The sequence below is a fragment of the Calonectris borealis genome, chromosome 2 (assembly GCF_964195595.1).
Source record: "Calonectris borealis chromosome 2, bCalBor7.hap1.2, whole genome shotgun sequence".
NCBI lineage: Eukaryota > Metazoa > Chordata > Aves > Procellariiformes > Procellariidae > Calonectris > Calonectris borealis.
In genome coordinates, this window is record NC_134313.1 from 24,544,354 (window position 1) to 24,572,010 (window position 27,657).

The window sequence follows — 27,657 nt, forward strand, 5'->3', positions numbered from 1 at the left end:
TTGGGTAGAGCCTTTTGTGATGGAAAATTGTATACTTTTTTTTTCTATTATTAATTAACAGCATTTAGCTACTACTCCCCATGACAAAAACTTCGGACTGAATTTGTTCGGTGGATAGGTGATTCTTCTTGTCAGTCCAGTTTGTTTTTTTCTGTTTGCTTGGGCCTTTTTGATCCTTACTTAGTCTTATTAAAGTATTCTTCACAAAGATTCCCCCCATCCCACCCCCCTTCCATTCCAGGGAAACAAATTAGGATGCATAAATCTTTTCACAGGACTTCTGAATCCTGATTTGGAAGCACTAAGAAAGGTCTTTGAACTCTGAAGTACAACTACACTGTTCTGCACCACTGTCCTCTGACAGCCTTTAGCCAAGCTTGTGGTCTCCATTATGGGGTCAGTTTACTCTGGCCCATGGTCAGACATCCATAATTAGCTTTGTGATTTGTTTTCTGAATTGTATGTAAACACCACATACCAGCCTAGTAGAATAAATTTTAATACCTGACTAGAACGAGTTGGTGGATACATGTTTTAGGCTCTGCTCTTCTGAGTGTGATTGCTAGTTTGTAGCTGATGGCGAGTCAGTCTGATTCTATCTTGGAGTCAGCGAAGGCTCTTTGAAGGACTAATAAAATTCGTTCTAACGCTGGCTTATCCATAAAGAAGTTGATTTGAGATTTTTCTCTTTTTGCGTTTGTCTTAACTCTAAGTTTCCATTGTCCCTTCTATGTGAACTGATGGAAGATGTGTAGCTGAATGAATCGGTGTACGTAACACAGCTTCAAGATACTGAGAATGGTGTTGGATCTTATATTGCTAAAAGCATCTGAATTGCACCTGGAGGTAGACTTCTACCAAGAAGGTAAAAGGTTACATTGAGTCTTAGAGAACTGGTTGTTTTTAGTAGTGTTGCAGTGTACAATTCCTCACCCTCCCCCACCCCCCCCCGTAGGAAGCATATGGAAGGAGGCTGTATCAGTACCTCGAAAACAGTTGGGTTTTTTTAATGTTCCTAATTTTTCACAAGAGGAGACTTCCTTTATTTCTGAGTCTCTGAAGTGGAAGTTTTATCCATGATTTAGTCTAATGTTAGTTCATTTCTAGTAGTTTGTCTTTTAAATCTTCAGTGAAATAATCTTTAAGAAAAAAATTGAAACCTTTTCGTGTTGTATACAGATTAGATTTCAGATATTGTGTGTTCCACTTTAACTGGGAAAGAAAGAAAAATCCAAATAAACAACTGTGAGTTTGAACTAAAGAGTAGAATTCAGAGCAGAATTTCAGTCTTCCCTCTTAAGTATTCACTTGAAGGTTACTTCAGAAGATTTCTTCAGGCACTCATTTTTATTTATTTTATTTCTTAGTGCTTTGTGATAAGTTATTATATAAATAAGTATTTGGTCTATTGCTGATATTTATGGATTGACAGATTTCTTCCAAACTTCTGTAAACTAATGTTTATCTCATTATCCCAGATTTTCTTGTAAGTTTATTTTTTAGTTGATGAGAAGAGACTTTGTGGAAGTGACTGTGCTCATCTGAGTCACAAGAGGGCTTAGTCTTTTTTCTTCAGTGATCTCTGGTTGTTTCATGTACATTTCTGGGAGTTCTCAGGGACTGCAGAACTGTGGTTTACCTTGGTTTTGATTGCTGGTCCTTCTCTGGCATGGGTTGCTTGTTTTTTCTTTTTTTTTCCTCTTAGTGCCAGTACTGACTCAAGGATCCAAAACAAAGCAATGGATATCTAAAAAGAACTGTAAATGTTACGTGGACTAGAATATTACAGGGCTCTAGTAGAAATTCTCTTCCTGTTGTGAGCTTATACCGGCTTTAGAATAGTCTTTGAGTTCTTCAAAGTAGAATTCAGAGAAGGAAGAAAAGCCCCATGGCTGAGTTGTGAGATGTCATTTGTGATACCACCCTTAGGTCTTTCCTCATTAAGGCAAGTGAGGAGGGCCTCTACTGTCTGTTTTGCTTCACTTTCATGGAAGTCATGGCATTAACCCTACCTTGAGGTGTATCCATGGAATAAGAAAAAGTAGGAGTGCTTCCATTTTAGGTTACTTTTTTGCAATGGAAAGATTACTGTAGGCTTTTCCACTCTTAAACTGTGGATTGAAGTCAGTCACCTGCTGGGTGACTATTAGTACCTTGTTGGACAGGTAGCCAGAACACTGCAACTGTAATTGCCATTTACAAGACGAGAATAGCTGTAGAATGTTGTTTTGTTTTTTTTTTCTGAAGGGCGACTTTCCAACAGGTTCACTTCACATCTAGATCTATTGCACCAGTCTGGAAAGCTGATAGAAGAGTTGCTTTAACCTAAAGCAACTTAGCAAAGAGACCTAATGAAATGAGCTTAAATAAAAGTTACATATACACAGGTGTTTCCTCAGGCATTAAAACTCCCTCTCTTTGGAGGCCAGTGTATCCCCTAATGATGTCTTCAGCGAGACATTTGAAGGGCATCTTGCAGAAATGAATGTTTGTACCAATTCAATTTGGTATGGTCACTTGTTTCTGCTTCCTAAGTAGAGCACAACTCTGTTAATGCAAGTATCCTGTTATTGTTCAGCACAAACTGTCATTGTGGGACTATGTCAGTTCTGTTCTGTTTCCATTTATAGTTGAGACAAATTACTGTTAAACAAAACATTTTTCCATAGGTCCTTTAGCTGCTCCCATAAGGCAGATTAGAGCTCTTATTCTAAATTGGAGCCCCTGGCTGTCCAGTTGTTCCATGTAGTGAATGAAGAACTGCTTCAGCAAGAGGACTAACTCTGGAGAAACTGTCTGCAGTAAGAATCGTGTTGCTTTGTTCTCATTGTGTTTCACTGATGCTGCATTTACTTAATAAATAAAGTATCACTTTTAGGTTTCTCAGCTAATGATCAGATTTTTCACATAAAACCAAACTGCGAGCCACATCAAGTTAATCAAGTTCCATTTTTATTTGAAAATGCTTAATCTGTAAGACAGTTCCAGCTATACTGTTTAGTGCACTGTGTAAGACTTCTAGTGAGACAAATTTACCTCATGTATGTTTTCAAGAAATGGTTTGTAGGGAGTGCAAAGTGGTCCTGCACCTCGGGGAATCTCCTGAACAGTGGAGGTTCAGGTAGGATTTAAGTTGAGGCATGGGGATTTTGCAGTGCTACCCGGCTAGCATTTTGGATATGATGACATCACAGCACTAGTGTTGCCGCGCCTTGTTTTTATTTTTAAATATTTATAAAAAATAGACTTGTTAACTGTATGCTCTTAGACAAATAAGAGTCTGTCTTAGCATCATAATGGTTGCATTCCAGAGGAAAAGACTATTGGCGGTGCCATGCCTAAATGCGTCATTCATTCATTTCCTTTGCTGAAAGTACATGGTGCACAGAATTTTCAGTATATTTCAGTGAAACTGGACAAGGGGAGGGATGTTTTGGCAGATCTTCTGCAGTATCATTCAGAACTCAATCTGGGGAAGAAACATTTATACCTTTTTTAGGAAATAAAAGGCTTTTATTCTGTAAATTAGATAGTTGATGAGTGCTTTGGGCTTTTTATGACCTGAAAATTGGGGGCCATATGCTCAGCCCATATTCAGTGCTGCAGCACTTCCTTGTATCAAGATCTAATTGTACCTTGACAGTAAATGTTTTAGTAAGTATTAACGGAACATCTGTACGGGAAGTGTGTATAAGTGAAGATGCTGACAGAGAGTGGTTGTTGCAACATACTGTTTGGCTTTTCTCCTTCATATCAAAATGCTTTACGTAGGGAGCATCCAGTGGTCCCTCAAACATCTAATAGTGGAGGAACATTTGGATGTGAATAAATAGTGGCTGTAGTGAGACCACCCAACTGGCAAAGGTGAAGCGGGCTGAGAAACATTTTCTTCTGATCAGCCATTGGGCAGTATCTTACTTTGGGTCTGCCTTTTATGTTTCCATAATAAGCAGTGTGATATGTTGATCAGTGCAAAAAAATGTGGCTGTAAGATGAAGTGTGTTCAAGGTTGAAGACCTTATTTGTAGAATGTGTACTGGAAAAAAATTTTCATCAGAGACTTCTCCACTGTGTGTCCTGATGGAGGTGCTCTGACTTTGTGTTCCTCTAAGTCAAATACAAACAGAATAAAGCCTTTAAATTACTTTTTTTGTTGAGTTGAAGACCTTGTTTCAGTTTACTGAGAAGAGCATTTACCTTCTCAGTTTCATTTTACCTGTGAAGCTGTATCTGATACTTACTTTTTGTTTGACTTTGCATTTTCAAAAAAAGGAATCAAGCTTTCCTTTGTATGACACTGCTAAAAATACATCTTGGGAGACCAGGAGCCCTTTTATTCAGGGTCAGAGATGGAGGTATCAAACTTCTAAGTCCTTTTTAAGCAAGGGATCTTTAGTACTTATAGCCTGTGAAGCCAGGTGGCTGCTTTCCTGAAGTGTAAGATTTTGCAGTCAGTGCAAGTTTGTCTGTGGGACAACATAGAGAACAAACCTGCAAAGCTATTGTGCTCACTATTTCTCTTAATTTCTCAACACCATGGTTTTAAGCCATCTCCATTTGGACTGAGGGATTTTTGTATCTAGTGACCAAAAGTATTTTCCTCCAAGTTCCTACCTGACTAGTTACTTTTTTTTTCCTCCTTTTTTTCTTTCTTCCCCTTCCTGTTCCTATTTGCTGTTGCCTTTTTTTTTTCCCCCGTATGTGGCAGTACGCTTTTGTTCAGACTTTGTCGGTGGTGGTGGTGGTGCATAGCTGCAGAAAAATAGACATTGCCTTCTGTGACCTGACACCAGGCAGAAATTCAGCCGGGGTAAGAATAGAAGAGAGCCCTGTAAGCTCAGTACAGGAGTCCTGAGTCTTTCCATTATTAACAATTAAAGATGATTCTAAGATCAATTAGGTAATGGATTAACTCACTAATAAAAAGAGAACAAGGATAAACAAAGAGAAAGGTCCTGCCTTGCAAGAATTCAGATTATTAGGATTACATGCTGCCTGCCTCTCTGGGAAAGGAAGAACAAGCTCCCCTGTTTTCAGTGTTAATTTAGTTAGTAGATGAGGTATATGATGTGCCAGATAAACTTATCTTTTACTGTTGAATTGAAGCTTTGCAAGGAGGTGTTGTTTACTGGGGCATGGGTTAAGAAATAGAAGCATCCTGTTTAGTCCTGCCCAGAAGTGTTTCAGCTTTTTCTCCAAAACAGTAAGCAGTGAAAACGGTGTCTTCCCATCTCCTACATCCTGTCCTAATCAACATAATACCATGGCTGGATCTAGACCAAGAAGTGTTGCTTGAGTAAAATACGAAGTCAGTGACATAGTTTTGTTTTCATTGTTGCTTTTTTCTGTTTTTTTTTTTCTTGAGGTGTGAGGTACTGCTGTATTTTTTTAGGGCTATATAATCATATCCTTTTTCTTATCTCAAAGGTCATACAATATTACCTTTCTGTTTTAAGGGTAACAAATAATTTCTAAGTCAGTTTCAACCTAAATTATCGCCCACAAGCTGTGGGGATCTTTGCACTGTATGCCTTTTAAAGCCATTATACAGAAAATGGCATATGCACAATTAATGTAAAGCCACAGTATGCTGCATTTGTGGGATGGATTCTCTTAAACCTTCTGTAAATTGGCTTTTGTTCGTCTCTGGTGGTTAGAAGTGAAAATAATAAAGAATATGTATTTTGACATGGTTGGTGTTCCTTCTGAAACGCATGAAAACGCACCTCTAAGAGTAAACGGAAGAATAGTTTTTTTGTGCTAAAAGTCATTCAGTGAGAGAACAAATTAGAACTCTGAAAGGAGGGAGCTTCCACAGTTGGCAGTACGGTGAACAAACATGCAACACTTCATGGAAAGCCTTGGTAGATAAACGCTTTTATCTGTAAAAAAGCAATGTAGGTACTGAAGCTCTCTGTAAAATGTAGTCGTTCTGAAGTTAGAACTATTCACCTTTAAAGTTCAGCTCTCTGAAATGTGTGCTTTGTTTGTACAGTAGTATTGTAAACTAGTAGCTGGATGTGAATGGCTTTGGAATATTTGGTGATGAAGATAAAGCCTTGTTTCGGTGATTTGATTTCCTTCAAAAAAGGGAGGTTACCAGATATACCTTCATTATCACATGACTGTCATGTCATCGAAGTAGTTGACTGGAGTATGGCTTTGAGCAAGTATTGTCTAACTCAATATGTAGTTGCAATAACTTTAACTTCTCTAATGGGAATCCTGCAACAAAAGCGGTATATTTTGTAGGTGAAGAATGGCTCAGGTTTTAATAGCGTGTAGAATGCAAGAACTCTGTCTTTCTGTTGTAAAGACAAGGAAGATACCTTCAGGATGCTGGTAATTTAACTTTGTTTCTCAGAAACCATGATAATGAGTGCACTAGAAATACTAGAAACAGGTAGGTATGGCTTCTGTAGCAATTAGATGGCTTACTTGCCCTGGTTTTGTAATGTGAAGGATTGCACATGTCAATAAAGTGAAACTGATTCTGCCATTGCATGCAGTTTATTGTAATTTTAGGGTTTCAGGTCAAATTCTCAAATGTAAAGAAATGCCAGAACTAAGTTTGAAGCAGCAACCATAGTTTGATTACCTTTTGTGCCTACCTTTATTAAGTTATAGTCCATAATTATACAGCTGTGGGTTTTTTGGTTTCTTTTTCTTCCCTACAGAAGCATTCCTGAGATGAATGTCTTGCCCTGTCCACTGGGGAGTCCGTCTAGGTGGGGCAGCAATAAACCTAGTCTCTAGGGCAATTGTTTCATTTGAATAAGTTTGGAGATACAATGCAAATAAAGTGGAAAACTGAAAAGATTTTCATCTTGTCTGATGAAGGCATATGAATCCTGGCTATGTATTATCAGTGGTATTTCTTGGTTTGGCGGAGGGGTGGGGGTGGTATGTGTATGTATACAATTGATACTGCAGGTATCTTTGAACATGTAATCTGCTATGTAACATAGCCTGAAATAAATTAAGTTCTTGGGTATCTCAGATCAGGCACCTGAGGTTGGTAAATAAATCCATCCTTAATCACATGCTTTAATATTGCATCTGTTAATAGGGATAATAACCATGCTACTTCAGTGGGATGAATATAGTATTTGACTATTTCAGCAATATTAATCTAACATATCAGTGCTCTGCAATGGCCTATGAGAAAATCAATTCCTGCTTTCAATGTAGCGTTATATGCAGGGGGTGTGTGTTGTGTTTTTTGTGTTGTGTTTTGGTGTTTTTGGTTAGTGTTTTGTTTTTGGTTTTGTTTTTTTTTTTTTAAGAAAGGGGGCATGATGAGTAAGAACAAACAAAATACTGAGTAGTGATCTGATAAGTGTGAACCTGGCAAAGATTCTACTGGGGGAAAGGGATAAAAGCCATGCAGTTAAACTGTCATAATGTACTTCAGCACTCATTTCCAAACTCCAGGGCTTAATTCCGTTTACTTGATGAAGTTATTTCTAATGTAGTTTGTGTGCTGTTTCCTAGCTGTTAAAAATAATAATTGCAATCATATCAGCAGGTTTGGAAGCTACTCACTAGGCAGACCGCTGCTATTTGAGCTAGTGGTATCTAATAATACTCTGTCATGCTTTGTAGGGATCAACCCTAGACAGTATGATCCATGTGCTTATGCAGAGGGTTTTATGGATGTCTTTGGACTGTGGAGGATGAGCACTAGAGGAGGGCATGCTTTGACAGTACAAGCCGCTTTTGCTGCTTTTTTTTTATTTGTCACCAGCAATGTACCTTTTACTTTTTGCATACTTAACCGTGTTTTATCCAAATCCTATTCACATTTAGTCAGTTATGATTTTTGTTAGGAAGATATCTTAGCCAATCTAAATTCATACCCTTTTCAATACCTAATCTGATGTTTTTGTCTTTCTCTCCTGTCCTTTGGAGATGCTCCCTCCCTCTGTTCCCAGTTCAACTACTCTTTGTAGGGTCTTTTTGTTACCTTCACCCTGTGCTTATTAGCTCGTTTTCCTCTAGTGTTAGTGATCAGCCAGTCAGTTCTCCTGCGTCACTGGGTTTTTCGTGAGACATATTGTCTCTATTACTTGTGCTAGTGTTCCCAGATTACTTCCCTGAACAACTCCTGTTGGTCTCCTCGCTCTGCAATCCCCGTTTTTTCTTAGATTTTTCTCTCTGGCACTCTCTGATGGAGTCATCCTATTGCTGTTTTGGTGGACACTTAAGTCACCCTTCTGGCAGCCACCACTTCCACTGTTGTTAGAATTACAGCATGGTTTGGGTTGAAAGAGACTTTTGGAGGGCATGGAGTCCAGCCCCTGCTCAAAGCAGGGCTACTCCTAGATCAGGTTGCTCAGGGCCATGTCTAAGCAAGTTTGGACTATATCCAGTCTTGTTTTCAGCTACTCTTTCCCCCCGAACCCTATTCTCTCCATGAGTTTAATCCTGCCCCCTCCACATTTGGTTAGAGTATCTTCTACATTGCTGTTACTTAATAGTGGGATCTTGGAAAGAGTAAGTCTGCTACCTTTATTTTCTGGTACTTTGACCCAGCATATTGTGCACCTGGAAGTGAAAGGAAGATTCTGTTCAATTCCAGGCTGGATCAAGTTCAGGAGAGTTTAGCAGATAAAAGATATGCTCTTTGCTGAAAATCATGTATTCTTCTACTCCCATTGCCAAAAACTAGCAAGCATGGCTATATTCACATTGCTGGAAGGCTGATAACATGTACATCCTACATACACAGGTCAGAATTACAATTCCAGCCTCAAAGTGTGCTAGTGCTGAACCTTTCCAGAGAAAATACTGCAAATTTTGGATTTATTTTCTTTTCTAAGATAATTTTCTACATTCAAGTGTTGTGGGTTTTGCGGGGGGTTTGGTTTTTTAATTTGTTATTGGTTTAAGTAGTTGGTTGAAATAAGAGTGCTGAAGATCATCTTAGTATATAACTTCTCAGCCCAGTTTGCTTGAGAAGATTCTACACAGATTTGGAAATAGGATGTTATAGAGAGAAACGTCAGGCAATAATAGAGTTACTAGCCTTTCTTTTAACAAGAAATCATTGTCTTTTGAAATAAATGACTTGCTAAACTGTAAAAAAGAGGTGAGTCACAATGCATTTAACTTCTTACTACTTTGGTTTCTTTTTTCAATAGCATGCTTATATTTTTCCAATTTGACTTAATCTGACTGACTGCTTACATTCTCCTCCCCCGTAACATCTGCTGTTTAACCATGAGGTGCTATATCCATCCTTGCTTTAAGCCTGCTGCTTGCTGCCTTTTGTAGGACTGCTGTACTCTTTTATGTGCTGCGTGTATCTGGCCTGTAGAGTAAGGTCTGGTAGATGATTGCCTTTTGGGAGTTAGTCCCACAGAATAGTGTAGCAAGCTACTTCGGGAGCTTAGCTGCTATCTTAAGGACATCCATTAATTTAGCATGTAGACGCAGTGGTTTAAAATGCTAAACCTGTTACCACCTCCTATTTGTTAATGTCCTCCTCTTGGAATTTACTAACCTACAGCCATCAATACAATGAAATGAATGCCCTTGCTTCCATTCAGATCTGGAGATTTAGCCTAAACCTATCTTATAGGGAGTTTAAACTGAACATCTCGCTTCGCTCTGAAGAGGGCAAGGTGGCCCTGTTCTGAATTTTTGCTGCAGGGTAGGTTAACGCGCAACAGAGACAGCATGGGCAACTACTTGTACTAATTTAAACCTTTCAAGCTAGTTCAGTAGGGGCTTCATCTGTAGGACTCTAAAACTACGAAGTGAAGCTTGCTCACCATAGAGTCTCTCTATACCAGAGCCTCTTGCTCTGGACATTGGATTGCATTCCCTTTAGTATTAAATATTTTAAAATTCAGGGAAATAACTTCCTATCTATCTACATTCCTGTAGAATGTGTCTGCCTTGTTTCTGTCCACATGGAGTTGCTTTGTGCATTGTTGGAGGAAATATTATTAAAATATAAAAAACCTGCAAGCTGCCTAACTGCACATTAATAGAATTTTGTAAATGTGTTTTTTTCCTGCAGAAATACCTTTCTTAAAGTTATATATAGCTTAATTAGTCTTAAACAACTCCAGGTATTACTGTAACTTAATTGATAACTCATTTATAAAACAAGAAGTTTGAACTAAAACTGAGAGCACACTGAAAACAAATGGTGTAGCATCTTATGTAACTCTGCAGTCTAGCTTAAAGTTTCATTTCTTTTATTTTTTTTTTTTTAAACTATTGTGTCCCTAGGTATTTTACTATTTAATTGTAGTGATGTTGAGGATTTTCTTCATATATTTACAACTTGAAGTGACATTGGTGTTTTCCTGGCACTGTGATAATTTAATTTTGTGCTTGGGGCCACAGAGCAGTGCTTCCTAGTACTGTGGAATAACACCCTGTGGTTGCTTTCCTTTTGTAAAGGAGTAAGATAAATATTAAAGTATATGTTCTAGCAAGTAACTTAAGGAGATGTTTGAAAGATCTCCTGTGCTGACATAAAGTTCCTTTTTAAGAAACTTACATAGCTTTTCAATTAAATTATACACCTGCTTCCTCTAATGTATTTGTGTAACTGTTTTCTTTGGAACTGTAGGAGGAAATAAATGGTTTCAAATAAACAGTGAAGCTCCTGACTTCAAAGAACTTCCTTCAAAAGTGAAATAACTTCACTTTCCTTTCTCAAATGAATAAAGCCCAAACTACCTTACCTTGTTACTTTTTTTTATCCATGTATATAAATCTACAGGGATTTTCATCTTAGATCTTTTATAGGAAAAGAATTATTAGTATAGGACACCTCGAATTAGGTTACATTAGGGACATGGTTTAGTGGTGGACTTGGTAGTGTTAGGTTAACGGTTGGACCCAATATTGAGGGTCTTTTCCAACCGAAATGATTCGATGATTCTGTGAATTAGTGTTGGAAAAGATTTACTGGATTTATTCTCATCTGTTGCATATCTTTATTATGGTGATGTAAAAAGAAAAGTTCTCCTTGGAGACAAGCTGCCTGGATGAGAAGAGGCAATACAGCTAAATTTTTCTGCAGTGATGCTGCAGGGCAGTGTCTCTTCTTCAATGACTCCTTACCTAGAGTATCCCAAAAATAGACTAGATAGCATCTGTTCTCATGCTCTGCTTAACCAGGACATTACTTAAGGAATATAATTAAAACGTAATAGTTTTTACTGGCAAAGGCTGCTTAATTAGGATGCCTGCAGATATTTGATCTTCAAATAAACTTATATATGCACACAGATCAAATGTTCGAAAGTGTTGGAAACCCATTTGTTTTCATTGTTCTTATTATAACTGCAGTATTGAATGCTCCTGAAATTCTATCTTGTTTAGATTTCATTGGCAGTTCATTTCTCTTGCAAATCTGACCTGTAAGGACTACTTCCCCCATCCTTTTAGGATGCTGAGTGTGTGTACTCTTGCTGTGTTTGTAAGTGTATGTTTAGCATTTTCAAAAACTTGATGCTTTTTTTGTTTGCTTTGGTCTGTTGTCAAAACTTTTTATTACAGTGTGCTCCTTTAATATTACACTCTGTAATATAGTGCTTTCAGCAATCTGGAAATAACATCATTTCTAAGATTTCTATCAGTTCAGCTCTACTTCACAGCAGTTTTTTGGTAGGTTCGGAGAAACATCTTCCAAGTCCATGATTAGTGAAATATTTTATTCTTATTGACAAGCCAGACCAGGTGTGAATTACATATGAATAGAAGGACTATGTTTTATATACCAAATGCTCTCCCTAGCTCAGTAATTGGTCTGACTTCCTCTTGCTTTTAATCAGGGCATATTATTAACTGTTATAGCATCAAAATCATTAAATTATTGGAAAAAAAATCCCTGTTACAGCTAGATAAGAATGTACTTTGTTTCATTAGAATAAAGTTATTTTAATTCTTTTTTTAAGGAAGCTTTTCTTCACAAGCTTGTTTATAGGTTAGAATAGGTTAGTATGCTTACATCATAATAAAGTACATTGCTTTCCATCCTGTATTTGGTGTTTTGGGAAGGATTTTTTTTTTGGAAGAAAATATTTGTTAGAAAACTGAAATAATGTATATTTATATGGCCCTAAAATTTTAACTTCAAGGTTATATGTTTGGTTTAACACTCTTAACAAGCTTGTTCTAGATTTGAGGGAGCTCAAAGATTGTGTACTAATACACCAAAAATTGTGTGCTAATACTTTTTTTAAGAGGCAGAACTTTGAATTACTAGAGCATCTGACATACAAGGCATCAGTTTAAAAATTTTCCCTCTTGCCGGTTGTGGTTGCAAATTAGTTTATGGCTAATTAATATATTTCTAAGGCATTTAAAATAATGAGGAAAAATAAGATTTAGAGTAAAAATAATTTTTTTGAATAATTGTGTTGCTATTACAAAAATTAGATATTTTTCTTTAATTCAATGATTTTGATAAAAGGTGTTAAAAAGGGCTATTTTAGACGTTATATGTAATCAGAGGGGAATATGGAAATAGCAGGGAGTTACTTCACCCTGTGTGTAAAGGAAAACAAAGAAAGGGAATTCACGTCTGAGCCAAAGTGTGGTACCTGGTTTAAGTGTGCATACCTGGTCAGGTATCTAAGAAATCTTAATAATACAGCAGGAGTATTCTGATAATCTTTGTATCCTTTTTTTTTTTTTTTTGTAGCTGATACCATGATTGAAAGGAGGTCAAATTTCTCCTCCACCTTTAAAACCAAATCCAAGTCCCTTCCCCAGCCCAGACTGGGAAAGGACAGAAGTTACGCATTGAGCTGGGGAGACACGTTCATTTCTGACCCCTGCAGGTGGCCGGTGAAAACTTTGCAGCCTGGGATTGAATCACTGAAACAGATACCAGTGTCAGCTGAAAGACATCCAGTATGCTCCAAGGGGATTTTATCGCAAGTTTAGTAATGCTTCACAAATGAGAACTATGATGTCAGTTTGCTGTAAAATCTATTAAGACAAAACCCATACCTGGTCAGGATGCAGTTTTGTTTGTTTTTTCCCCTGTAGACTAGTTTTGATTATGGGAGAAAAAATATTTTAGTCTAGAGTTGAAATTCAAGTGATTACTGTGGTATCTAGTTGGGGCTATAGCCTGGTTCTGCTCTTCTTCTGTATATGCAAATAGACAGCTATCTTAAAATGTCCCGTGACATCCTGAGTCAAAATAATCTGGCTTTTGACTGCCACTTTAATTTTTTTGTGAAAAGACATTTTCTTGAATATTTGGCTTCTCTTGGCTGCTTTTTTTTTTTTACATGGTTATTTTTACTCGTCTTAAATAAGAGTTGGGACAGTCCAGAAGAAACAATGCTCAAGGATGACAGGATTTTACACTTGCATGTGAAAGTGATTTCAGAACTTGAGGTTAATTTTTGTTGTTGTTGTCATTGTATCTTACTTCTTAAAGTTCTTTGAAGGAAGTCTTAGTGGAATGTAAATGCAGTATCAACAGCGTATCTGTAAAACGGAGGCCCAGAGTTGTTCGAAACAAAGCCTGTTGTGTGGCAAAGCTGGAAAGAAAATCAAGGGTTCACTGTAATTTGGCACTGATGTTTATTTGGCAGCCCTCCTGTCTTTTCTTATCTTGACTAGTGTTCCATCAGTCAGTGCACTTATATATGGGTTGCTTAAATGCCATTTATTCAATAGTCAGCTGAAAATGTAATACATCAGAAAGACTGTGATATGCCATAATAAAGAAAAAGACACAAATTTGTTTTTCTTTTCTGAAAAATCCGTAGTTACTCTGCTATCTATTAAAACTGTGATTTTTAAATCAATTTGTCTATTGAAGTTCCTGTCACTTTAAAAAACAATGAATCTTATGTAAGACCAAAAAATTTCATGGTGTTTCTTCTCAAGGTTTATTATTTCAGTCTGATTCATTTCCTGTTTTTCTGCTAATGCACTGACAAAAGCAGAAACAAGTATCCTTCAACTGTTTGTTTGTAAATCTAGAAAATATGTATTACAAGTGGCTGTATGTAGCTGTAAGTGATGCAAAGATTTATACAGTACTTCCCTCTGTCAGTCTCTGGTCATGCACTGGCTTCCCCAGCTAACCCTGCTGCTCCAAGGCTTCACATCTCTCTAGGTGGCAGTTCTGTTCAGATACGAGAAAGAGGAGAAGTTAGAATTTCTGTTCTCATATCATAATGTGAGAACAAGAAGATACTCAGTAAGATTAGTAGCAAATTAAATACTGATTTTTAAAGGAGTAATTTTTTTTTGAGCTGTGTTTCATTAGGCTGATGAGCTCATTACCATAGGCTTTCTTGGGGATTCACAGAATTGAGAGAGAGATTTGATATTTATATGGATGACAATATAGAAACTGCTAGAACATACTGGCAGGGAGATAAACTTACTTTTTGGATTTGAAAGCAGTCTGACAAGAGTTCATGTTTAGGGCATGGGCCCAATGGGAGGTTTCTTTCACCCTTCATCTGCACCATGCAATCTTACATGCTCTGGAGACAGGATCCTGTACTCGTGAAATCCAGTGCAACTGTTCTATAATCTGGTGAACTTTGAGGGTAGCCGGGAATGTCGATGATTATTTAAATAACAGTGTTTTTTATCATAGTTACTGCTACCTTGGAATGTATTAAAATTGTAACATTTTCATACATTCTTGTAAGATTTATGATGCTTGAGTAAAATATAGATTTGCCTTTATACAACATATATTAAAGATGTATCAAAAGAATATGTCTTACATAAAAGCTAAATCCTGTCCTTTTCAAGCAAATGCCTGGAAAAAGATAAGCACTTCCAACAGGGTATTTTTTCATGATGTTGTAGTTCATGCTGTAATTCACAAATTTATGAATTAGGAGACAGTTGGAAGTTTGCAGTTTCTTTTACAAAACATAATCAAATGAAGTAATTGCTTAAATGGCTTTTTAAATTAAATCTGGGATTACAGTAGTATAGTATTTAAATCCTTTTTGAACTTGTATTTCAGAATTAATTTTGACCATAGCAGGCTTGGACTAGTACGTATTTATTTCTCTGTTAGAGAAGACTGCTTCACTTTGGAGAAGCAAAAGCAAGGCCTTCAATCTTTTAAATTCTTTTTATAGTGAGCTTTTCTATGTGTAGGTTAAGTTTTATTAGGTGCTTAACTATAGAAAATTTCATCTTAAAGTATTGACCTTTTTCTGTCATGGTTTATGAAGTTAGTACTGGAAATGTCATTAAGTTCTTTGGGATTGTTTTTGTCCTTTTTTATCAAGTATTTGTCTTTCCTGCTAGATATGTGGATCCTTCAAGGATGAGAAAGGCGGACTCTTGAATGGCATTAAATACCTCCAGGCTACCATTACAGACCATGTATTTTGCTGAGCAAAGAAAAATTTAAGAGCTCTTTCTCCAGTGATGTCAGTCATATGGAGGATATTGTACTGTAAAATGAGCAGTGGATAAAAGGGAGAAACTTAATCTTTTTGTACTGGCACAGTCTATGGATATTTGAGAGGGGTTATGGGGATACATATGAGGGAGGAAAAAACACACTTTATTTCTGCTCCAAATGGTGGTGAGATTTATAAATGTTTTTAAGGATAGCCATGGTGATAAGAGATTGATCTGGTGTGCTACATATATTAGAGTACAGGCTTCACCTGTTGTGAAGGTATTGTGGCTTAATGCTTAGTAGCTCAGACGTAGGAGGCTGACCGTTCATGCGATCCCAGGCTAACTGTGAGATAAGACACGTTCTCCTCTGTCCATCGTCAGGCTGTTCTGTGCATTGTCTCTGTGAGAGTTTGGCAGGTCACATTATCTGTCTGCCTCAACATCCTAGCTGTAAAATAAGAGCAATGCATCCTTCTCTTCATGCTTTGTTTTTAGAATTTACGCTATATATGGAAAGACACACACATATGCTAAGTGTATTGATGTAGTCGAAATGATCTTGGTAGGTATTCATTTTGACTGGGGCTGCTATCATCAAGTAAGCAACAAAGATTTCATCTTTTTAGGAGTGTATGGCTGTATGTGTATATAATACTTGGAACTGACAGTATCTTCTATAAATAAGATTGTTTAATAATTCACATTATGAAACCAGGCATTCAGGTTTTTTATTATATCTAATTCAAAATGTAGTTGGTCTGAGACATTTATATTTTGTGGCTCAACTTGGATATTAAAACAAACAAACAAAAAACCCCACCAAATACTGTTTCTGAGAAGACAGAGGAAAGGTTTCTTATTGTTTAAAAAAATAATCCCTTGCAATTGCTCTGAGAAAGTTATAATGTCTGTGTTTTGGAGCAGAAACGGTTGTCTCCTCCCCCTCCCCCCCCCCTCCCCGGGAAGCCTTCTTTCCCTGTGAAAACTTGCAAGGAATGGCAAATTTCTAGAAAATTGTTTTAAGCATTTTTCTTTAAAGGCTGGTTGGTATGGCACCTAAATCCCTGAATATTTCACATGCAACCAGACTTTCTCAGCTATTGTAGCAATTGGTGAGATACTTAAATTTTGTCTCCCAGCTGCCAGGCATCGAGTCAGTAACGAGAGATCTAAGTGAGAAGGGGGAATGCTTCCTCTGCTATTGGTTCTCTGCCAGGTCGAGAGGCTTGAGACAGAAGTGGGAGATGCCTACCTCCAGTTCAGAGGAGGTATAGGAAAAGGTGGTGGGTAGAGGCAACAGAGGAGGGAGTAGGAAAAGGGATAAGTATATGCCCTGAGGAAGAGTAGGAAGAAAAGGTTGCATGCTGGGATAGAGGAATTGAGGGTGAAGAAGGCTAAAACTACTGAAGCAGCTGCTTTTAAACTTTCTTAGATCAAATCTCCCTTCTTTTTGTGATAGCTTTCCCTATTTCCCATTATTGTTCCCCTCCTGCCATACATGTATTTTTGTAGCTCTCAAACTTGACCATCTGCAAAAGAAAATGATAGAAGGGAAGAAGGGACTGTTCACTGGTATTATCCTTAACCCCTGCTAAGTATTGGCCAACATCTGGGCCAGCAGAGTGTCATGTGGGTTCGGTTCCTGGGGAGGGAGGGATGGGAAGGTTAAATGAAGCTTAGCCCTGAATAGCCCTCTAAGCTACCACCCCTTGTCTGCTGTTGCAGGAGCATGGATTTATTTCACAGTTTCTTATGTTCCTCCACTGAGATGTATTCCATAACCCCTAGTTCAAAAAGCACTGCAGCAGACCGTAGTCTCCTTGAGGGAAGGCATTCTTCTAGGTTTGTTTTCCTCTTTAGAAACCCATTGGCCAGTATTAATCAAATCTATTATGGGGATAGAAGTTTCAAAGAGAAACTAATTCTAGCTAATGCTAGCTAAGTCTTCTCATTTGGTGTCTGCACATTACTAAATTGTATAAAATTTGTGTAAGAGAACATTCTCATGCCCTAACAACAGAAAAAAAAATATTGCTGACATTTAAGTCATTATAGACAACAGCCACAATATTTGGAGCATGCTGGGGTATAAACTTAGGGTAGGAAATGCTAGAATGAGGAGTCTGTGGTAGCCTCATTTGTAGAGTGTTTGTGTGGTGTTGGACAAGGCGTTAGGTGTTTGTTTTCCTGGATCTGCAGGTAGCTACTGCTGTCAGTGCTCAGCCTAAGTTTTGAACCTATAGAATCCTATACTGACACAAAACAGCTGTACAGCTTTGGTAGCCTGCAATATCTTAATCTTATTTCAAGTGGCAATTTTAGCCTGTTATCTGTTTCCCATTTTGCAAATTTGGAAAAATAATCTTCCATTGCAGAATTACTATGAAGATTTCACAGGAGTACTCTGAAGATTGATTTGTTAATGTTTTTGAAACCATTAGTCTGGTAAAAATGTCTTACGGACTTGTGTAGTATTTGTGAATTCAGCATTGTATAATGTTGTTGTAAAGCAAAAAATGTACAATACATAAGGTACGGGGCCTCATTTAATAGGGAAATGAGAAATAGCCATCCATGGAATGAGGCCAGCTCCAGAAAAATCAGTATGTCTGTGTGATCCTACAGAAGTTCAAAAGCCAGACCCAGCCTTTAGGATACTTCCATCTGGCTTGGTGCTCTTCTCCCCAAGACCTGGAAATGGCTCTTAGAACACTAAGTGGGATCCAAACAGCAGTAGGCTTCCATCTTCTCCCACCAGAGTTCACCTACCAGGTACTATACTCGCAACTTGTCCCTGTAGTAAGCAGCCAGCTGCTTGGGTGGAAAGCAACTGGCTCCACTTAATCTACACATCTGCCTACAGCATCGTGGCAGTTGGATCTCTGTTGTGGGTAGGTGAAGAGAAGTCCCGATGTCCCTGAAAGTGGTGACGAGGATCAGATACTCACATCCAGCCATCATGTGTGCTGAGACTGGGCCAGCATTGCCTTCCAGTGCATCAACTACACAATCAAGTGGATGGACGGGGGATGCTGAATTTAGTTTTTATGGACAGCTTGTGTTCTGGTATCGTTAATTTTTTAGCACTCAAGTTGCAATGTTAAATGTCCAAACAGTTCTTAGTGTAGCTTTGTGTGCCTCTGTTACCCTTGGAGTATTTGATAATGTTGTATGTCAGAAGCAGATAACGTATTTATTGGGCAAGGACTTTCTGAGGGGCAGAAGAAGGATAAGATTGTGTCGCCTGTAACCACATTAGCACTTGCTATGCAATTCCTGCCAGGTATGGCATGGCTGTATTGGACTTTTATGTAGTATAGTTAAGTATACTTCTTACTTAATACAAAAATTTTACTATCCTGGTTGTTAGCAAAAGACTTGGTAGCTCAGCTTTCTTGGTGTATCTTGATATTCTAGAAAAATATAAAAGGATTAGAATAAGTGTCCTTATTAAGATAGAAAGTTAAAGTAGGAACCCTAGTTATCACGAATGTTGAAACACAGGCGTGATCCAAACTAGTATATTAATTTCCTTCTTTGTTATCAAGCCAAACTGAACAAACTTAAGAAGGGAGTAGAAGATTCACTTGCACAATTATTTTACACCAGGGTAATGAAAAAAGGGCAACTTCTAAAAACCTGTACTTTTTTTTTCTTACTGTCCTGAGAACAATTTGTGTCACATCCTCCCCCCCCTTCCCCTCCTCTCAGTGGTTTGTATGCCACGTTGTTATTGGTGAGGTGGAATTAGTGAACAAACAATATTGCATCAACGTGCCAGTTGTAGAGACTTGTGACTTCTCTGGTAGCTTATCTTTCACTCCGCCCATTTTGTATTTCTTCTGTCTTTCTCCTTTTCCACTCCCCCCTTCTGTCTCAGCAGCACAATCCTCTCTGGGATTGTGGTTCCAGAGGTAACTATGTGACTGGCCATTTGGAGGACATTAAATAGAAAGGAGAGGGATTGTACCCAAACAAGGGAAATCAGGTTTAGTAACTAGTTGTTTCTGACACAAACTCTTTGCTGTTCCACTGAAAAGCCCCAAATGTAGCTGAAGCTGTTGTAACCTCTATAATGGGGAAGTGCGGGCAGATATAAACTACTATAGTTACATCAAAATTTAAATGTAAACAAAGCGGTATCTTTTTGAATGTAGCTGTTATCTTCCCAGTATGGAACAATGTCAGCCTGGCCAGCAGTTATTTAAAAAGGCCGTACTCAGCATACATTTCAATTTGAGTTAAGGCTTGCTAGTGTAAGTAAATAATGAAAGTCTTGCGATGCGAGCTAGAACAATTCCTTTTTGGACATTGTGTTGTGGCATGAGAGTTGACTTGGCAGATTGTTGTTCTAGTTTATTTGCATTTATTATTCATACTCTCTACCTGTTTTGATGTTAGAATCCTTTTGAATGTGCCTTGGCTTTTCAGCTTCCTGGAGTTCCATTGCACAGCTCTCACAGTTATACAACTGTGATAGCTACAAGGTGACGATTTTCTTTTGCTGGGTGACGAGTTTTGCTCTTCTAAGGAGGATTCTTTAATAATACTGGCTAAAAATTTGCAGCAGAGTACTTCTGTAGTTGCACGAAACTTTAAAAGAGTGAGGAATCATTTATGTTCCTTCAGTCCAGTATTTGATATTTTTCTGTTGGTAGAATGATTTGAGGATGAGTGCTGAACAGTGGGATTGCAAATCAAAAAGATCAGAAATAAGGACAGAAAGAGAATTCTCATGAATACCTTTATTGATAATGATGATCTTAAAAGATGTGAGCAGGAAAAAGACTTGAGAAAAAAAAGGAAGGAAAGAACAGCTAAGAACTTCAGAATTAATTTCTGAATAACTTTTCAGTTAGTTTTTGATTTTTTTTTTTAATGCAGTGTTGAGTAATTAGTTAGAGAATAGTCTATAAACCCTTCTTACTGAAAACAGGCTTTATATAGCAGAAATGTAAAATATTTGCAATTTCTTGCAAAGTAAATAGAACTTGTGGAAGTATCTGCTGTTTTGAATGACAGACTTGAAGCTTCTAAATAACTATTAAATCATAAAAATTCCTATTTTAACAACTTACCTATGTTAAAATGATCTGATTAAAATGTTTCACTTCTAGACTAGTAGAACTTTTTTGACATTTTATATGCCTTATTTTGGGGGTAAAGTTGTTAAATTTCAAAAAAGTTAATCCTACAATGGAAACAGATGTGCAACTGAGGTTTTTGCAGGGGACTTTCATTCCTCAATAACGGTGATTGGGCCTGTTTTATTCTCTGTTTTGGCACTGGTACAGTGTATGATTCATTTTTGTCTCATGCTAGCTGTAGCAAGGAAACCACATGCATATTGCAGTGTAACAAGGTTAAAGAAGTACATTTCAAATCGAATATGAAACAGTTATCAAGGATATTTATGCATTCTGTGGAAGTTTCGTCCTGTGTTATAAAGCAGATTTGGGGAAAAATTAGTCTCTTGCACAGATGTTTCACCTTCACTGTAGGCAGTTCTGTGCTGCCTGAAGAATGGAGCTGGTGATAATACTCCATTCTTGAAACCTTAAGTAGTTTTGGAGTTTGTTTACCCTGGCTGTTTCCTCCCTTCCACCCCCCTGAGAAAACATACTGCATTTTTTGAATTTGTTTCAATAGCCAGAGGAAAGGTCTGGGTTGAGACTAGAGGCTAGGATTCATACCTGTGTAGTAATCCTTACAGCTGAGGGGAAGGAAGCTGTGATAGCTGGACTTTCCAAAGAGCACCTGGCATCGTGTCCAGGTATTCTGTATTGATCCCATCTTGCTGGGAGATGGCAAACGCAATACAGGTTTGTCCAGATCACAGTCCACTGAGTTGGAACGGGATCTCTTAGTAAACTACAGTTAACTCCAGGTAATGTTTGATAGTGTCACCAGGTTATCTAGAGGCAGACGTGGCCTTTTGTGACTATGAAACTTGAAGCTCTTTGGGGTTAGTTTTCATTCAAATGTCAACATCATCTCTGGTTTGTCTGGTTTCTCTGTTAGACGCTTATTTTTCTCCCAAGAGCTGATTTTCATTCAAGAACGGAGTCATGTTGCCAGTGGCTGTGGAAGTGGCTGTGGAAGCTAATTGTCATTATCCTTGAACGTTTGTGTGCAGGTTTGTAAAATCCACGTTTTAAATCTGTTTCAGCTACTGCTGTCCTCTGTGAGGGTTCTTCCGTTTCATGTGGCACTCACTATATGTCAGGCAGAAGCTCTGATAGAAGTGAGGAGCCTTTTGTTACAAATGTATGTGGGTAGCTGAGAGTAAGGTGTGAAGTTGGCTCGCAAGGTCCTTGTGCAGCAAGGTGACTGCGAAAGTCCTTTTGGTACAGGCTCAAGTTTGAGGATCTGTGACATGAGCCGTCACGCTTGTGAACGTGCCTTCATGTCTGTGTGTGGCATGCTGAGAGTGAATGCTACCTTTCTGAGTAAAAATTCAGAATGTTATCGGTGTTGGATTGGAGCAGAGTTGACCCCTGGTAGCTGTAAAAAGCTGAGTGAATAGAGGAGGCTTTTGAGTTAATTTTGAGATCTTTTTAGTACTATTGTTCATTCCCCAGGTAGCCAGCGTGAGGTATTCTGCCACCACCATGGACACCACATCTGCAGGCAGATTCAGGAATCCCTTAGTCTTAAGTGATCTGCAGAGTACATAAACTGTTAGCTTTGAATCCAGTTTCTGCTTTTAGAATAATTCAAATGTTTCTTAACTTGAGGCATCTGTTGTGAAGATGGAAAAGACGACAAATGCACTGCTGTCTGCCCTTATTCTGTCTGGGTCAGGCTGCGTGGCCCGAAGGGACAAGGTGTGCTACCTGAGGGCTGGTGCTGCTTTCCTGCCGAGCCGCTGTGACCGGCCGGGAGGACGGGAACAGGGCAGCAGGCTGTGCCTCTGCCTTGCCTGCTCTGCTCGCTGCTTACTGGTTGCTTCAGCTGACCTCTTCGGCTCTTACTGCCACTGCTTTGTTTTCTTCCTGGCTCTGGCTGATACAGAGAATTTACCTGAAGCCTGGAAAACGGGCCAGTCACATGGAGAGACTGTGCCAGTACAGCCATCTTCTTGGACTGAAAAATTGAATTTGTCCTCCCCCTCTTCCTGCTCTTCTGCATTTGTTTTCCGATTCAGGAATCCAGCCTCTGAGTTACGTTAAGTCTCCATTGTGCTATGTAACTATTTCAAAAGCATCTGTTGGCAAGAAAACTTTGACGTCAGCAAAGTTAGGGTGAGGTTTTGCATTGCGCACATTCAGTCACTCCGGTCGGTGTGGATAATGGCATGCTGGAATTGAAGCAGGGTTCGGAGCAGGGTGTGTGTGGGGGGGGTCATTGTGAATGGTGTTAGTAGCCTGCTATTCCGTGGATATCTTTTGTGGGTAGAAAATGTACTTGACAAACTATGTATTGTCCCATTTGTTTTTTACAGACATTTCAGATTATTTTGTAAATATTCATGCCTGATACTCTTGGCTTGCAGGGTATTGCTTTTAGCTCTTTAAACTGGGATTACAGTAACAGTTCTTTGCTGGTGTTCCAAGTGAAGATATTTTTCAGAAGCAAACTACATGTATTGCTCAAGGAATTTTTTTCCACTGTTAACACTAGGTTTTGATAAGCAAAAAGAAAAGAAATCAGTAATCATCTACTGCAATTTGAAATTCATAATGGTTAACTTGCAAGTAGAAAGAAAGCAAGGACTTGAAGACACTGTGTGAATTTATGATCTGCCAGAGAAAGTGGTATTTTATTTTTAAGGTGAACAGAGGATTGACTTTTGTTATTGCTGATTAAACAAGTATCTTTGACTTGGAAATAAATATGAAAGCTGTGTGTTATATTCAATTTAAGATACTTGTTTCATCTGAGATTTATCTGGATGCAAACAGCTCAGGAGAGCTATATTTAAGGCCATTAGAGCACAACTCTGGGTGTCACTGTGACAGGATTCAGAGTCAGGCTGGAGGATTGCAACTGATTTTAAAAATAAACAAGAAGCTTTTGTAGTGTTTACAAATTATTTACTCTGCTTTTTACAGGAAAAAATCATCCTGACGTTTGGGGACTGTATCTCAGGTTTAGGCTAACAAGTACTCTTGGCCTGAGGCAACATTTTCTGTACTAATGCAGTTTACCAAATTTGATGTTTCTGTGGTCTAGGAAGCTTTTAAATCTGACTTAAGGTGTTGGGGTTTTTTAAAGTTGTACTAAAAAGAGTATAGTTGAAGGCATATTACCAGTGTTACTATTTAAAAACCACAAAGTGTGGTTTTACCTCAGAACCTGAAATAACACAGGTTTGTTTGGAGACTATAATTAGAAAGTGTTTAGCTGTTCTAAATAATGGAGAAAATAAGCACAGTAGTTTTTCTAGGAATTGCATTATGCTTGCTTCATTTTTTTTTTTCTTTTGTGCCTGTAATTGTTTGCAATGGATGATGTGTCACAGCCTGTCACACAAAGGGGCCTAACTAATGATGCTTCCATAATTGTGTAGAAAAAGCTGTTTAAGATGATGCTGCGTGGAGGAAGAAAGTAACATCCAACAAAGTGTATTTAAAGACGTGTTAGAAAGAATATGTGAGTTTGCACATGTAAATGTGGGAGGGGTGTGTGGAGGGGAAAAGTGTTAGGGGAAAAAGGCTTTGCAACCCCTCCTCAAAAACATGAGGGCAGGAGGGCTGTGTTTCAGAAATACTCCCTTTGTTGTGGGGCCTGGCAATGGAGGTGTAACTTGCTAATTTAAGTCATGGGGTAAATGGAATAGTGCAAATACATCTTGACCACACTCATTTTTCTCCTTTCCGGCAGTTGCTCACTGAGTGTGCCACTAAGCACTGCTGCAACTCCTCAACTGGCAGAGGAAAATCACTGTAGGTTGTGTGCATTTTTTTTTTTCTGACTTTGTATTCTGTTGTTAAATGTATTAAGCACAGCAGGGAACCTTTGAGTACTTTTTGTTTAAAGTTTGGTGTGAAGCATTCTGACAATCCAGAATGTCGCAGCATTGCCAAGGTTTCATCAGCATCGTGTGACCCAGAGTGTCGCCTGACATGCAGGACTGTAAGGTCTCTGGCTAATGCACAGTGGCTTGCAGGGGATTCACAAACTCCCCTGTGTTGCTTCGTGCTTGGATGCCGTTAACGAGGCATCCAAGCACGAAGGACTAAAAAAGTTTCACAAGAGTAAGTCTTTAAAGCCACAAGTGGGTGTTTTTGCACTAACTTTTCTAGCCATTTGATATAGCAGTTTTTTGCATAAACTCTGCTTAGTCCCCAGTCTATGTTACAGTTACACTGTGTTGCTGTCAGTGAAAAATGTTTGGAAAAACTCACATCGACCTGGCTAAATCCCGCTGTGTGCTGACATAGCATATTTTTTGGCATAGTATATGATGTTGTTGTAGGTGGAATAACTGTGCTGGCAGAATAACTCCTCCTGTTGGCATATATTGTATTTCCAGCATTCTATGTACAGCATCAGATGACAAGCGCTCAGCTTTTTCTTGCTTTGTGCTTTTTAACTAGCGTTTACACTATTTATAATGCTAGTGAAGTCTGTCTGTAAAGGCTGCTAGATCATTCCCCTTCTCTTGCCCTGTCTATGCTGAATGGGCTCTATCTTTCCAGCCTGGTGTTTTTTATTTATTTATTTTCAGCAGGACTGGGAGAATCCTTCCCACTAATGCCTTCCCCAGAAGAAGCATCAGTTAGACTGAAATTTTCACCTCATGTATTCATAAGCAAAGATCTTGTGTTTGATGGCTAGTCGGTTTGTCTTTACCTTCCTTTTCCAACGTTCTCCTTTTGTTCTACATTGGGTTCGGCTGTGAGATAAGTTTCGTGGTACTTCTGCCATTTCCTGACGCCAATGGTTTTTCTGGAGGCAGTGAGTGTTTCCTGTCTGGAAGCTAGAGGCAGTGTTCCTGGCAGGATGGAATATTTTTGTTTCCCTGGCTAGACCTTTCCCTGTCTTTGTTTTTGTCTCTTTTTCTCTGTTGTTCATTCTTTTTTTGATCTTGTCTGTATTTGAAATTGCACCAGTTTAACTAGAGCTGTCATTAAACAAAAAACAGACTTGGTGATTTCAAATACATCCATGTAGGATTTTTCAGTTAACATACTGACAGAATAAATTCATAGGCCAGGCAGCAGTAGAATTGGGCATGTTATACTAGGTTTTGCACTAATCTCGCTTCTTGAGTGAGCAGTTAGTTATGCTGGTGTAACTTTGTACCTGACCTGAGGGCAGTTTCAGCAGTTATGGCATTAACCATAACGGAGTTCAGCAAACTGGCTGTAAAGAGACTTACATCAAATGAGACCAATGCACAGTAGCTATTCAGTTCTCAAGGGCTGAGATACTGTCAGTTTACAGTGGCTTAGTAAGTTGCTGTGAGTTGTCACAGTGGCTTTCAGAAACCGTGACCAAGTTCTTACCCCATCCCATGCTAAGGCAACACAGCCTAACTGGATCTCACTGGAAGAATTCAAAACTCTTATTAACTTACTCCCTTTTAGTTAGTTTACTTCATAGTTTTATCCAAAGTATATCGGTTTCGTTAATAAAACTGGTAAAATAGCACCAGAGGATTAAAAAGCAATCCATTAATAGTTTCCAGCACTTCAATAAGAAGTGCCTCAAAATAATTGAGGCAAAACTATTTCAAGATCAGTGCATGGTGGGTTTTGTTTGTTCCCCCCCCCCTTTTTCTCCCCTGCCCTGAAAATAGAGGTTAGTTACGCCAGAGGGAAAACAGAGCTGAAAGATGCTGCCAGTCAGCTGGTCAATAATCTTTCCTCAGTGCAAGACAGAAACCTCTGGCTCTTGCTGAATTTAAAAAATCAATAGGAGCCAGGAACTGTGATCTTGTATATCCCCCCCAAGCTGCTGTTTCTCTGGTATGCTGTTAAAATTCTGTCTGCGTGCTCTCTCTGGGACTCCTGCTCTTGGTTTCAGATCCTTCTACTACAGTACTTGTCCCACCTTATACATTGGTACCTTTTATTTAGTTTACTTTTATAGTAGGGCAAACTTTAAAGCCTGCTTGAAAACAAAAGCTTGTCAGAATTCAGTATGTAGCCATTACTGTTTGATTGGGCAAAGTTACAGACCTGAAATTACATCTGTGTGCTCTGGAAATTTGTGAGTCTTGGTTATTTTCTTTTTGGAGCGGTTTTTCTGTAGGAATGATCTCAGCATTCAGGAGTGTTGCAATGTTTTCCACTTGCAGGATTGGTGACACTGCAGGAAACAAAACTTTCTGATATTATTTTGCTGGTGTATATATTTACTCTGATTATTTTGCAATGTATAGTTTAGAATAAAAAGCAGCTACAGGAAATTCCGAGGTATCATTCAGCAGTATGATAAACTTTGGTTTAGCAGTACTAAACCAAAAGTGGGGAATACTAAAATAAATACAGAGCTAAAAAACTCTGAAAATTTGCTTCGGGATTATTTTGCTATTGCTGTTGCCAGATAATTTACTTCGTTTCATTTATGCTTTTGTTAAGACCACATTGATGAAGTATCTGGATCTGTACGTACCATATAAGCATTCTCAGAAGACAGAATTAAATTCCTTAGTTCTTTTATACTGACTGCTGTTATAGATGATTAGAATTTTCAAAGCAGAATTTGCAGTATATTTTTACTTTAGGGATGGGAAAGATTTTGGGTTTATGGGAATTTTTGTCTCAGGCAGGTAAAACAGTCATTTGTCAATCTTTTGAATGATCTGTTCATACAGGCTAGTTTTTTTTTTTCAGCTGATGGTCAGAAAGAGTGCTTAGTTTAAATGAAAGTATTAATACAGTTAGATTAAAACTTTTTTTGTGTTTTGTGCAGCTTGTGCAGTTTTTAATCCTTTAGTGTTGCTTCCACTTTCCAGACCACTAGCTAGTCATATGTTTTAGAACATTACTTCAATGTATATATATAAATAAATCTCTTCACAATATTCAGAAGTGAAAATACATGCCCATCATTGCATAAAGAGAATACATTTCCATCACTTATGCAAGAAAAAAATTGTGCTAGCGTGAGGATTTTAATGATTAAAAGATTAAAATAGTTAAAAGCTCTGGTCATGTTTCGTTTTCTCTCTCCCCCCCCGGTGTTTCCAAGACTGGTTTCTGTTGGCTGAGTTTGGTGTACATTTGCTTACAGTAATGCACCACAGTGCATAGGATAAGCTTTCGACACAGCGAGTGAGTGCATGGTTGAACTACGACTGCTCCGCTGAGTTAGATAAGGGAAAATTGATCC

General features: G+C 38.3%; 1 protein-coding gene and 1 long non-coding RNA gene across 5 annotated transcripts in view; both read left to right on the forward strand.

Annotated features, from left to right (window-relative positions):
* LOC142078608 (uncharacterized) overlaps nucleotides 1-27,657 on the forward strand; it is a 390,353-nt gene that overhangs the window by 16,524 nt on the left and 346,172 nt on the right. The gene's annotated exons all lie outside the window — the stretch shown is intronic.
* The window catches only part of RNF19A (ring finger protein 19A, RBR E3 ubiquitin protein ligase), a 70,804-nt gene that overhangs the window by 13,645 nt on the left and 29,502 nt on the right, over nucleotides 1-27,657 (forward strand). For 2 of the 4 annotated variants that reach the window (XM_075141367.1, XM_075141370.1), the window contains exon 1: nucleotides 611-865. The exons of the other annotated variants lie outside the window; for them this stretch is intronic. The gene's annotated coding sequence lies outside the window, so the exon portion shown is untranslated. Of the gene's footprint in view, nucleotides 1-610; nucleotides 866-27,657 lie in introns of those variants that run through there. 4 annotated transcript variants of the gene reach the window in all.